Raw genomic sequence first — 12,481 nt, forward strand, 5'->3', positions numbered from 1 at the left:
TCTCAACAGCCCAGTAATCTGCTATTAGTTTAATTAAATAATTAGTTTTAGGATAAACATAAATCACTTAATAACAGGGATGGGTGCTCTTCTGTAATGGGCAGTGCTGCCTTGGCACACATGCCACTTTTTTTTTTCAACATTTGTTCAGTACACTGTTAAAAATATTGGCTACTTGTTGGCACTTTACTCAGTTGTGTGATTCCCCGGAGATCCTTTACCTGACAAAGATCCGAGTCACTCTGGAAAGGCTTCTTTGCGTATAAATCTGGTTCGTTGGGCTTTGGAAATACGTGGATAAAACAGAAATCTGTAATGTTTATAGAGATCAAGAGAACCTGAACTCAGCCTGTCATTGTGTGCAGAAAGAGCCCTTGTAAAATCAGAAACCGCTGGCCTTTCACAAATCTGTGACTATTTATTCGTGGGTATCCGTCGAGCCCGATATGGATCACAATAATCAAAGATTCTTTCTGAAACGGTCATATGGATGGTCCTTTTAGAAACCATAAAATGGCACTGCTCTGAAGAAACACTTTGTCAGCTTTATTTTTAAGAGTGAAGGTGCATGTAAATTAAACTGACATACTGTACATGTGAACGTACTGCGCGCTCTAATGACTGTTTCATCTAAAGCAGGCTTCAACGGGCGTTCTGTTTCTGTTCAAGTTATTGTATGGCACACTTTCATGCACAGTTACTTAAAAAACAGACGTGAGTAAACAACTGATTTCATATTTCTTCAATAAATAAAGAGATTTTCTCAGTGTGGTAAAGTGATTGGTTATCAGGGTTGGCCGGTGGGCCACAGTTCACAAAGAGCAAGTGGGAAAAATTAATATTTGGTGCAACATTAACTTCAACTGAGTCAAGTAGGATAGAAAGAAAGCCTATTTTATGCTTTGTAGTATATGCTGCTACTATGTAATGCATTTTCCCATCCACCCATTTTCAAACCCATTTAATTCAATTCAAGGTATAGCAGGAGGTCGGGGTTTGTCCTGTGGTGGTCTCAGGTATTAAACTTCAGCCTTAAAGAAGCAAGGTAGACATTTCACATCAGCTGATCTTACTTCATCTGACATTGCATTCTTTCTGATACATTACAAAATATTCACCATCTTCCTTTTTGCTACATTGAACTGTTTTTTATATTTTTATATTGCAAGAGATAGATAGATAGATAGATAGATAGATAGATAGATAGATAGATAGATAGATAGATAGATAGATAGATAGGAAGGAAGGATACTATATAATAGATAGATAGATAGATAGATAGATAGATAGATAGATAGATAGATAGATAGATAGATAGGAAGGAAGGATACTATATAATAGATAGATAGATAGATAGATAGATAGATAGATAGATAGATAGAATGTCTCCAATTTTTAAATGCTTATTTGACTTACCATAATAATAGTAATAATAATAAATTACATTTATATAACGCTTTTCTCAGTACTCAAAGCGCTATCCACACAGGGAGGAACCAGGAAACGAACCCACAATCTTCCACAGTCTCCTTACTGCAAAACAGCAGCACTACCACTGCGTCACATACACTCACCTTCCAGCTGTCACTGGTTACCATATTCCTACTTAGAGTATTCATCTTAAGATATTCTTAGATGGGTACAATTCAAAGCAAATCCAGTCCATCACTTGTTATAACAGTTTCCTAAAGGACAGTCCAGGACCTCATTGGCCATGCTACATTGATTAACAAGCAATTTCCTTATTTTTACCTGGCATGCCTTTAATGATTTTATTATGATTGCAATTATTATTATTATTATTACTATTATTATTATTATTTAAAAAATAAAATTCCTCATAGCAAAGCGTTCACACAAATTTTCAAAGCAGAAGCTGCCATGAATGAGATATAAGAGCACATCCACATACCTCCTTCCAGTTACAATGTGACACCCAATGGCCTTCTCACACATAACTGTGTTAATTCAAGCCAGTGAAAATTTGAAGGATGGCTAAGATAAAGTTAACAATTTACAAGTGCTGGCATACTGTAAGTGTTCGAGTAGTAGAGGGGTCAACATGACATCTGAAACACAAATATTGAGTGTTTGTTATCGAATGAGTTATTGGTTTAATGCTAAACTGATTAGCTTAAATTACATCGAATAACAAAAGAAAATTCTGTATAAAGAGTCAATATAACTGCTGTTCTTTGATTGCTTTGTTATGATGTGGTTTCCTTGGTAGCGCACATCATCATCATCATCATTATTATATTTCACACTTTAGAGGAGCAGCAAATTACTAAATAACGCGGGGATCTCATTAACTCTCTAAACTGATTCCAAGTCAAAGGGTGCCGCCGTTTTCCCCGCTTCGGAGCCAACAGTGGACGTGCAGGGTGCCAGTCTATCCAAGGGCTGAGTGAATTACTTTGTTATTAATATTATAGCAAACGGGGTTAGAGGAATATATAAAAAAGTGTTATGTAAGTAATTAACACCCAGATTATTTTTAATGTGAAGTAAAAACCAGTCACGCTTAGATTAAATCGGTATTGTTTCATTTCTTTTCTCATATAGTCGGAATATACACTTACTTAACAAAAACGCGCATCCCAAAACGATTCCAAATTTACGGCCATAAGTAATGTCTGTCATGCAGCCAAGGACTTGAGAAGTGGAGACAGCAAAATCTTAGAAAGACTGCTTTCGGGCTTTCATTCATTAAACTCATTAAATGTAGCGGTGGACGGGGGTCTAATCGATTATTTATAATAATAATAATAATAATAATAATTCATTACATTTATATAGCGCACACACACACACACACACACACACACACACACACACACACACACACACACACACACACACACACACACATATATATATATATATATATATATATATATATATATATATATTTATTTGCAGCTGGAGATCCAAAGGGAGAAAAATGAATCACGTATCATAAAGTACTTTTTATTCCTGTGCTTTCAACCCGTGCCAGGAGTCTTCAAACCGTATCACAGACCTTCTCTTCCATATGTATGTATATATATATATATATATATATATATATATATATATATATATATATATATGTATATATATATATATATATATATATATATATATATATATATATATATATATATATATATATATATATATATAATCGAGTATTATACATTATATATATAATGTATATTAGACACGTTATCACTCAAAACACACCTGAACATCTTGTGATTAGTATTCAATCGTTTATTGTTAACAAAAGATTCTCCGATTTGCTCTTTCTTTCTTTCTTTCTTTCTTTCTTTCTTTCTTTCTTTCTTTCTTTCTTTCTTTCTTTCTTTCTCAGCAACAACAACATTTATTTATATAGCACATTTTCATACAAAAAGTAGCTCAAAGTGCTTTCAGTCATGGATCTGTAAATAAACATTTTGTTAGTATGGGTGTCACATTACAAACCTGCCAGGCATAAAGCCTATACCGCTTTTCGTTTACAATCCTGTTAACAAAAGGTATTAATAAAACTCCATGAAAGAAAAGCTTTTGACAAGAAAAGTAAGTAAAACACAAACGAAACCAGTGTGTGAACTGCTCTTGAAAAGCCCCTGTTCGGTATATAACGTGTTTGCTTATGTTTTAAGAAAGCGTTGCTTGGGTGTCGTTAGATGCGCTCTTCTTGTCTCTCATCACTCCACAAGTGTTAGTTTAACTCGCAGGTAATTCTCCTACGAGTGAATGCCTCAGACGCCTGGTAGGCACTAAGCCGAGGCGATTTACGAGATTCCTCTCAAACTGGATGAGAAGAAATGAGGTTAAAAGACCTGCTCAGGGTCACACCCGTACACTTTTAAAAATAAAGGTGAAGTGAAATTTTTCAAGTAATGCCCTTTTGGGTTCTAAAAAAGAACAATCTATGTGATGTACTTAGAGGAAATAAAGTTTTCAGATCCGCATAGCAGGCTCCATAAACAGCCATGAAAAGACGACAACAGATTTGTGAAACACCAGCTCTAAGTTCGGGTATTACTCTGCTAGGGTAAAATACCTTAAAGATTTCTGTTTTAAAAGCATAACATTTTCAAAACCTAATGAATCGATTTCATTAGCAGAGAGAACTTCTCAAAATGGCATCTTTCAGCAATGGTTCAAGGAGGAACCACACAACAGAGCCATTATTTTTAAAAGTACGAAAACATTGTTGCATCAATTCTCTCATTTCCATGTGCGATATTTTAGAAACCTGTGGTGGGTTGGCACCCTGCCCAGGATTGGTTCCTGCCTTGTGCCCTGTGTTGGCTGGGATTGGCTCCAGCAGACCCCCGTGACCCTGTGTTCGGATTCAGCGGGTTGGAAAATGGATGGATGGATGGATATTTTAGAAACTGTTGATGAACTAAAAGTTATGGATTTACTGTATGCCAGTATGTGTTTCTGCTTTTTCTAAACTCTGCATATTGGTGCATATGAACTACTCGAGGTGCATCTTAAGTGATACAAAGTTGTAAATATGTCAGAATAAATATGTCTGCTGTATGTTTGAAAGTTACCCAAAGCAACACGTTTATAATATAAAGGATATTGCATCTTACACACACACACACACACACACACACACACACACACACACACACCCACACCCACACACGTATAGAGCATAATGTATGCTGGACGGGCGCCCTGTTGGTTCCAGCGCCAGCACCGGCAAACGTGATCAAGCAGGTTAGGAAAGGAAAACACGAACAGATGTTCTTTTATTAATTAACTGTCATAATGGCAACTTTTTCTCGAAATATTAAGCCCATGAAAAAGTGGAATTGAAATGACAAAATAATAAAACTCCTCAGATTGTGACCCGCCATCCCCGAAACCACAAAAAATTGGCTTAATTTTTATATTTTATTTTGTGTGTGTGTATGTGCGTGTGTGCGTGCGTATGTGTGTGTGTGTGTGTTTGGAGGGTTTGGGGCAGCGTTTCGCATTCACCTGCGATTTTCATTTTTATTGAAAACAGTTTTAAAATGATCACTTCTCAGATTTCACCGCCTAATTTAGACAATCTACTTGCAGATCAGTGCGATACCTAATTAATTATTCGCTTGTTGCTTGATTGATTTTTTTTTATTTATTTCATAACTCCTCATTTAAAGATTAGTGAAAAACAACGCCCAAGCACTTAAGAAGAGAAGGCGTCAGGGTCAATTAGTGAAGCCGATCACCATCAGCATCACAATCGCAGCGCTCGTTGGCAGCCTTGACTATCAAAAGAACAAGCGAAAGGACGGAGAGCCGAAGATTGCGCAAGGAGTCGCATGCACCAGCACTGAGCCCCCGTTTCACCGGGGGCCATGGATGTTTCTTTAATTATTGTGATATTCTGCAGTAGAATTTACGGCCAAGGAAATATCGCATAATCCCTCTTAAAAGTATATGCGTCGTAATGATACCTTCATTCAGTTACTGGCCCGCATACCGCATGACGTCAAACTTAAAAATGAGATGTGGCCTTACGTGGTGTGTTGTGCCTATGGACCCGAGTTTCTTTGGGAACACCTTATATATATATATATATATATATATATATATATATATATATATATATATATATATATAAGGTTCAAACTATTATTATTTCAACAATAATCTATGAAACTCATTCATTTATTCGTATATTTTGCGCAGTCAGTCAAACCTGATTATGCGATTTCGATTTTAATAAGCAACACCATAAAAGAATTAGAAAACGAGGCGTTAAATATAACCGATTATTTAAAGGTATTTGGCAATTCGAATATTTGACCCCTTCTGCCATCAGATCAGGCTTAAGCCACGGCAGCATCCATGTCATTCATCGGGGTCTTCATACGCAGTCTCATCCTTCTATCTGCCCTAAATGTTACCTGACACACTTGATGAACACACATTTCTATCAGACTTTATTTTACATATCACCTTTTATACGGGTGGGGGTGGTTTTTAATTTCCGTTGCTGTCTCTTGCCTTGTGCCCAGTGCTGCCAGGGTAGGCTCAAACCCCTGAAGTGCTTTGAGGACTGCTTAACCTTCATAAGGTTGCTGCCTGCTTTGCCCCCTGCTAGGGGAGACATCGAATCAAAATTTATTAGTGGCACAGTTTGCTTTTATACTTTTACATTTTTCAGTTTTAGATTCCAGACAGTGTCACATAATGCACCCGTTTCCATTCATGATTTTTTTTTTTTTTTTAATTGACGGTCTCGAAGTGCCGGAGCCTGTCCCATCACGCGGGGATGGGCTTTTCTATCACCAAAGTTTAATATTCTTCTCCAGAGAATTTTCCATTTTGAGCAGTGAGTGAAATATTTCACCTGAGAAGCTGTCTGGTGGCTGTTAAATATATACAACGAAGCAAAGAGCAATAAATTAGCTATTGTAGAATAATTATCTACTCTGTGAACCTAATGTTTAGTCATCATTTCCCACGAACGCCGCCCACCCGCAGTCTAAGAGACTTCAAACAAACGGGAGAGCAAACAAGATCTCTGAGCTCAATGTCTCCATACCTGCCTGGCAGGTGTAGCGGCTGCTCTGCGATATTAAATGTTATTCGAGCGACGACCTCTGAACTACGCGATGGAGCAGTGTTGTGTATCATGCAAACATATTTCGATTTCAGAAACGTCAATATACTTGGGATAATTAGTGAGATTCGGATGCTTACGCCGTCCCATTGTAACACGCCCAGAGAGACTTGGTGCCCGCGGGCGCTCTTCACAAAAACAATAATCAGGCAGCTTCTGCAAGAGGCGCACCAACCGCGCTGAATCGAGAAAATATCCAGAGGAGAAATCTGCATCCACCGCACACACACACACACACACACACACACATACACCCACACACACGCACACCCACACACACAACACAATTTTCATGCACAGTTCTATTCCTTTATTGAAATTAATTCAAACCAAGAACTTGTAAGAATACATTTTCAGATACGCGTATCGTCTTTCTGCGTCACGGGAGCTTCGAGGCAATTCGGACTGCCACGGGTACAAACAGGGATGGGTATGTTCAGTTTAGTGTCACCATAAATAAAACCGAGCTTCCTTACACAGAACTGTCAGATAATTGGTAACTCTAAGATAATAAATAATAATAATAATAATAATAATAATGTGTGATGGGCTCGTGCCCCGTTCAGGATTGGGTCCTGATGCGCTGCATTCCGTTATTATAGTTAATGGGCATGATTATAAATCTATTAAAAAAAGTATATTATGGAGTTTTATTTTTTTTTTTTTAATAAGGGTGTAATTGGCATCTCTTAATTGGGTCTTTAATGTTTTATTCTTTATTTTTATTAGCCTTTATCTTTTTTTTTTTTTTTACCGTGAGACATTAGTGTTTACTGCAAGCCAGAGCACACTGCTGAAACTCTTTATTTTTTATCATGTCTACTGATTTAGTTAAAATTATTTATATTTAATGTCATACAAAGTTTTTGTTGCATTAATGTATGCTGGAAACAAAATTGTGTGTAGTATACCGTGACCGCAGCTGTTTGCGCTAGCTGTTTATTTTATGAAACTTACAGCCAGAAGCTAATAAAAACTGGTTAGGAGTTTATAGACAAAAAAAAAAAAAAAAAAAGAATACAAAACAAAAAATATTCAACATCCTATAATGTTGACAGCACCTGTTACTTGAATTCAGAAACTGATTCCTGTTACAGAAAGCCATGGGAAAACTGCAACAGGCAACAAAGTAGAGGTTTTAAATATTTGTTGAAAGGCCCAAGCTTCTTTCTTTCTTTCTTTCTTTCTTTCTTTCTTTCTTTCTTTCTTTCTTTCTTTCTTTCTGTTTATTTATTTATGGAATATTTATGCTATTTGGAATGATATTAAGGTTAATTTAATATCATGGCACCTCCATATCTCTCGGATCTTCTTCTAATCTCTCCTCCTTCCAGTATTCTTAGATCCTCCTCTTCCTCTATTAATCTTATTATATCTTCTGCTCACCTAACTGGGTTTAGAGCTTTCAGTTGAGTGACCCCTGATCTCCAGAACTCTTTCCCACAAAACATCCATAACATTGAATTTCTTCCTATACCTTCAAATCCTGCCTTAAGACTCACTTCTATAAGCATGCTAATTTTGTTTGATAGAAATTTTAGTTTTAGTTTTATTTAATTTTAATTAACTGGTTTTATTGTAAATATAATTTTTTTTATTTATTCTATATTGTGACTATTGCTATTAATGCATTTTGCAGGGTCTCCTTGAGTGTTCTGAGAGGTGCCAATAAATAAAATAAATAGTGGGGTTTGATTTGTTTTCAAATTTGTTGGGTTATAAATTGATCTGTTTGTATGGAATGATTACAATGAAAATTAATAAAATAAAAATATTAAAAGCGTGAAAAAAAAAAAATAAAAAAAAATAAAAAATAAAATAAAATAAATAGTAATAATAAATATATCAGGTTAGTCAATTAATTTCCATTTCCAATTACTCATTTAGCAGATGCTTTACACTAAATGAGGTCGGCTACACTAAATCAGCATCAGTTAAGAGTCTGTTTTGAAGCAAGTGTTATAAGACTAGCTTACGAACATTGACCAACACAAGTTAAAAGTGCTCTAGACCTTAAAGGTAAGCAACCATTAATCAAATTCAAGCACAAGATTAGTGAACCTTATCTTAGCTGCCAAAGAACATCGCATGAAAGCCGTTAGCAAATCAGAAGGTGTTCACAAAAGAGGAAAGCTTCCAAGCCACTTTCCGTTTTAGGTACCTGATGTATTGTTGAGGGGCTACTTTGGTAAGGTTATGATGTTGCTGTCGCCTCACTTGTTAAACCTCTAACATTCTCCATAGACTGTGCCATCTCAACCCAACTCTAGCATCTGAGTGTAGGGTTGGCATTACCTGACCCAACAGCTGTAGGAGATGGAGGGCACAAAGAACCCAATACCCACAATAAACAATGCCTGTGCCTTTAGTGTTTTACCTTACTTTAATGAGACAAGCTTGCATACCTTTCCCTGGGTTTCCATTGACTCAGTGGTGACTTACCTGTCTTCTCAAACCCTCTGGGAGTGGTGTAGCTTGCTCACAAAGCTGAATCCATACTAATTTTATTGTGTTTGAACCTTAAAAATAAGTTAAAACACCCACTAGCATTCCCAAAAAGCAGCATTAGAAAAAAGTGGCAAATGAATAATAACCCAACATATTTTAGAGTACGTCTGAAAAAGAAAAAAACTGACCAACATATCATCCAAAGTGAATGCAGCAGACTGGTATCTTGGTCAGGGATGGTTGCAGTTTTGCACCTCCTGCTTCTCTTGCTTTCTTATACCTTGTACTGACAAAACAGATGGCAAGACAAAGTTTATTAAATTTTATTATGTTTTTGTTTTGCAGCCTTCCTCACCATTACATATTGTCTATGGGGAGGAGCAAAAACTTTAGATTTGTCAACATTTTTCGGCTGATCTTGACATTTTCGGGTACCCTGATACCAAGAACATCAATATCTCGATGATGGGTGTGTGTCTGTCTGTGGATGTCCGTGTGTGTGACAGTTTCTTGAGGACGGTCTAGAGATAAAACGTCTGGACGGAAAAATACCAAACTCAAAACTTAAGCCTGTTTTGAGATGACGGTCTGCTGATTAGTTTTTTGAGCCAAATCATGCAAAAGAAAGAGGCACTCTAGAGGAACCTTCAAATGCCGAAATTCTGCAATTAATTATGAATTCTTCTCATCAGTTGCTAATGACCTATTTTATGATCAGAAAGATCAGTACCAGAGTGGTAAATAATTACTGAACTGTTATAGAATAGTTCGGGTAACTTGGTTCCTCGGGTGCAAAGCCTGCTGACGCTCACATCTGAATATTTTTGTTATATTTCATCTTTTTGTTGTTGTTTAAATCTTTTTTTCACATTATCTTATTAATTCATTTTTTTGTTTTTGTTCTGTCTGCATTTTATTTATTTAGTTAATAATTATTTTTCAAGTTTCTATTATGTTCATTTTTTTTGTCTTTGATTTTCCTGTTTGTGGAGCCCAGGGAGGCCGGGCCACTTCATAAGGCAGCTGCAGAATAGGACAAGCTCCAAGTTATATGGAAAGCTTCAGCCTTTCATCTTTGTTTTGATGCCTTTATATCTTGCATCTGTGTGGTATTTAAATTTACTGTCTTTGACTAATGTTCTGATCACAGGGTATGAGATATATAAGTAATATATATTGTGGCAGACGACCAGGGACCGTGCCCCACTGGGATGCCTGGAACAAGGAAGGATCAGGAGAGGGGCAATATATTCCACTGAAGGCAAGAGGGCAGCCCCCCTGGATTCCATCAGGGCTACGAATACAGATCTGGGAAGCTCATCCCTGTGGTGGTCCGTGGCCGCCACCAGGGGGCACCTGGATGGTTCTTGAGCCATGGACTGCAGCACTTTCGCCACATGAGGAAGTGCTGCCGGAAGATCATCAGGGAGCACCTGGAGCACATCCAGGTCTGCCACAAAAGGGGCCGCCTCACTCCATTCGGGGAGCCGGAGTCAGGTGGAAGAGGACGGACCTTGCGACGGGAGGAATAGAGGCAGTAGAAGAAAAGAAATATAAAAGAGACTGTGAGATATATTGTGGTGTTTTGTGCAATTAACGGGTGTGCTTTCGACATCTAGAGTCCGTGTCTGTCTGTGTCGAAGGCTGGTCTTTCACAATATTTATATGTATAAAATTCTTTTCGCATTTGAAATGGAAATTACGTATGACCACACGATATGGAAATTACATATGACCACGTGATATGGAAATTATGTATGACTACAGAACATATTATAATACAAGAACTAATCACTTCGTTTGTGGACGTCATTTTTATATCGTCTTTACGAATTGTTATTATTTGTGTGAGAGTTATTTTACTGATATTGAAAATAAGTAAACACAAACATGCCGATCTATCCCATAAAAGTACACCCCACGTCGTCCTCTCCCAGCCCTCCTCTCTGGACTACAGCGCTGACCCGTCCTCCGCCAGGCGCGTTCTGACAGAGAAGTTTTATTTACTTGTCCATGTGACTGTCGCGGAAACTGCCACATTGTAACTTTTTTTAGTTGGCAGTACTTGATCCAATATTACTAACCGAGAATGGTAAACCGGATGGCATGGACCCAGGCACACGGCGGTGGACGCATGAGACGTACTGCGCAGGCGCCGACAGCGCGCGTCTCATAAACCGCCAGCGAAGTGTGATCCACCGCGCAATAAGGAGTCACCGCTCAAAAACGAAAGAGCTCATGACGTGAATGAGAAATGAAGCAACAACGCGCCCATACCGACACAGACACAGAAAAAAGAGGATTCTGCGCTGCAGCCCAGATTCAAACAGAAGAGGCTATGGAGGCCCCACAGGTCAATAAAGATAGAACGGAAGGTGCAGGCGTCACCGCCATAATGTGAGTGGCACTACTGCGGAGTGAAGGCGCAGGCATCACCGCCATATTGTGAGTGGCACTACTGCGGGGTGAACTTAGGAATAATGTGCTGCTTGGGATTGTACAAAACGCTGAACGCTTTACACAAAATTCAAACACAATACAGCTCAACGATACAAACACGAGCCCGCCTGGATAAGATCAATGAACGCAGGCGCCTACAACGCGTGCCTGACACTGAGGAAGCAAAGCAGGCACGGGTTCAAAACCAACAACCTCGACTGACGGATATACAAACATGAGCCGCCTGGATAAAATCAATGGACGCAGGCGCCTACAACGTGCGTCTGAAATGCCGCGGGCAAAGCGGGCACGGCTCCAAAACGAACGAGCTCGACTAATGTATTTCAGGATACCCAACGCTGGGGGTAGGCAAGCGAAGCGAGCAGGGGATGCAGCCCCCTTGTAGTAGAAGAGATGAGGAAAACAGCTTTGCGTCTTTCTACTTTTTAACTGCTGTAAACAATGTGTGTGAGAAGAAAGTGGACACTGGGAGGGACGGAATGTCGGGCTGCTCCGAGGGGTCGAGAGCTTCGCAGTTTCGGGCAGCGTCCTCTCTTCTCGCACTGTTTGTGACACGTCAAGTTTCCCGTCGGCTCCTGGGAGAGTGGAAATCTTTGCGAATGAGTGTAATCGGTGCCATCGAAGCAGGACTCTGTTTGTAAATTACCCTGCACTACTACTTACTGTCCCTTAAGGTGAGTTTGGGTCACTAAAACCCCACAACATTCAAAGTTCCTTTTGTGATGAATTATTTTTCTCTTAAATCACAGGCACGTAGTGCAAGGTTGTCAGGCAGAAATTTAGACGATCACATAGAAAATGTAATTTCTATACCACAGCGGTCGTGTAGCACCTTTCACAAGGGATCTACTACCGAGAGATAATCCAAATACATTTTAGCTACTGTTAGTACTACTTACCTGTTGTGTTATAGCGCCTTTAAAATGTAGTTTACCCCAAACCACTCCA

This window comes from Erpetoichthys calabaricus, chromosome 5, assembly GCF_900747795.2.
Source record: "Erpetoichthys calabaricus chromosome 5, fErpCal1.3, whole genome shotgun sequence".
NCBI classification, from domain to species: Eukaryota; Metazoa; Chordata; class Cladistia; order Polypteriformes; family Polypteridae; genus Erpetoichthys; species Erpetoichthys calabaricus.